Below are 2,359 nucleotides of genomic sequence, written 5' to 3' on the forward strand. Positions count from 1 at the left end.
CCCAGTGGATTTCTCCAGGGACTGCCATCAAACGGAGGTCACAGCACATCACCATAAATCAAGGGCCCCTGGGGGACTCACGCAGCTTTCCCAGCCCCCAGCAGCTCGGGCTCCTCCAGTGCACACCCTCGTCTCCTCATCCCAGCCACACGCTCTGGCTTCTCGGGGCACGCAGAGCGGCCTGGGGCCTGCGGCAGTTCCAGTCCCACAGGCTCGTGGCCCAGGGCATGGGAGACCCAGGCTCGAGGCTCTTTTGCAGAGAATGAGAAAGACACAGAAGCCGGAGTGGTGAGGGGGAGGGTGCTGAGGGGGAGCGTGACAGCTGGACAAGTGGGGTCTCTCCCTTCGAGACCTCGGCCCTAGGGGGTCATCCTTCCAACAAAGTACCTGCTGAGCAGCCACTGTGTGCTAGGAACTGTGCCGGGGAGGACACAGAGCTAGCTGGGCAGACCCGCAGGACGGAGGATGTGGAGCCCAGAGGGCAGGACAAGGATGGACCCACCCGACACGGGGGCCCGATTCCTGGTGCCTGTCAACCGCAGGCAGGGCCCAGGGGGCTTCACTGGCCGAGGGCCACTGCGTGGAGGTGGGAGGGCCAGGGTTCCAAGCTATGTCCCTGCCTTTCCCTCCATCCACCCCTCCCTCCCTCCATCCTCCACTCATTCATTCACTCACTGAGCACCTGCTGTGTGCCAGGCCCTGTGCCAGGTGCAGGGCATGAAGCAGGGAACAAGAGGGACACGTCCCTGCCCGCACCAAGGTCGCACTCTGCTGGGGCGGTGAAAAGCATCCGGGCTCATCAGACAAGCAAACAACACAATGTTTGCTCTGAAGGAGGATGTGGGGCCGAGCGTCCCTGTCACCACGCCGCCTCTGGATTCTTCTAGGTGTGGGGCTGTCGGGACTCCCAGGCAGCCTCCCTCTGCCCGGGACCCAGGGGTGTTGGGGCAGCCCTGCTGGGGAAGCGCCTGGAGCACTGGCCACCCATCGCAGAGTGACCAAGCGCTCCCCAAGTAGCTTTCCCAGCCCAGCCACCAACTGGGAGGGCCTTGCCTGGCTTGGTGAACCTGCAAATTGTGTCACGGATTCATTAGCCACTCAGCAACAATCTGCTAAACCCTCCCCAGGTTTCTTTTGCTGGGTGTCAGGCAGGAAGAGGGTCCAATTCCGGGTGCGTGTCCCGTGTGCATCCTGCACAGCCTGCTGCTGCTTCCTCGGCTTCAGGGGGTTTGTGCAGACCAGAGGCGGCCCCGGGGCCCGTGCCCAGCCCAGGCTGGGGCAGCTGAACTCAGCTCCGGCCTCAGGAAACCGTGCGTTTGAAAGCAGAAACTCTTCCCTCTGAAAGGGGAAAAGAAAGTTCCTTCTCAGCATGGCCTCTGGTGGCTTCTCCTCCCTGCTGCCCCAAACAAAGCACCCACTTTCCTGGACATAGCCTGGACAGAGGCTCCCCTTCCCGGGGGCGTCACTCGACCCCCCGGTGGGAGGGGAGCCTGGGAGTGGAGCCAGCACAGAGAAAGCAGATGCACAGATGGAAAGAGACGTGTCTTGATGACATCACTGTCACCCCCTGGCTGTGTGGAGCCCGAAGTCTACAGCTGGGCCATCCATTTACACGAGTCAGTACGATCCCAGTTCTGCTGAAGGGTGGGGGTTTCTGTCACTTGCAACAAAACTCCTGAGACAGATGTTTTTACGCGGACCTTTTTCTTTTTCTTTTTTTTTTTTAATTTTTAAAAACATGGACTGCTTCACGCATGTGCACATCACCCCTGTGCAGGGCCCGGCTACCCTTCTCTGTATCGTTCCAATTGCAGTATGTGTGCTGCCGAAGCAAGCAGGGCACGGACCTTTTTCTACGTCAACAAATGTATGTGCACACTATCATTCAAAAATATAGCAGCCCGTTTTGAACATTTTTATTAGAATAAAATTTACATACAGTAAAATTTGTCCATTTATGTGAGCCCAGTTATTATTAATTTGCCCAGTTATGTGAGCTTGATAAACACAGTTGTGTAACCACCACCGCAGTGAAGAGACAGAACAGCCCCCTCACCACAAAATCCGCTCACGCTGCGCCTCTGCGGCTGAACTCTCCTTCCCCAGCTCCTGGGAAACACAGATTTGTTTCCTGCCCCCGCAGTCCTCCCCTTTCCAGAACATCGTGTGGTAGAATCGCACAGTGCGTAGCCTTGGCGTCTGGCTTTTCCCTTGGCACCATGCATTTGGGGATCGTGGGTATTGGTTGTTCCTTTTCATGGCTGAGTAGTATTCCACTGAGTGGATTTACCACGGCTTGCTCACAGTTCACAGCTGGAAGGCATTTGGGTGGCGTCCAGTCTGGGGGCATTACGAGTAC

At 57.6% G+C, this 2,359-nt stretch overlaps 1 non-coding gene across 1 annotated transcript; it reads right to left on the minus strand.

Moving 5' to 3' along the window:
• Positions 1-1,732: 1,732 nt before the first annotated feature.
• On the minus strand, positions 1,733-1,834 carry LOC138385561 (U6 spliceosomal RNA). Its single transcript, XR_011233789.1, has one exon. It is a non-coding gene; the product is annotated as a U6 spliceosomal RNA (small nuclear RNA).
• Between the last annotated feature and the right edge of the window lie 525 nt (positions 1,835-2,359).

Source organism: Eulemur rufifrons, chromosome 6, assembly GCF_041146395.1.
Source record: "Eulemur rufifrons isolate Redbay chromosome 6, OSU_ERuf_1, whole genome shotgun sequence".
Classification (NCBI taxonomy): Eukaryota; Metazoa; Chordata; class Mammalia; order Primates; family Lemuridae; genus Eulemur; species Eulemur rufifrons.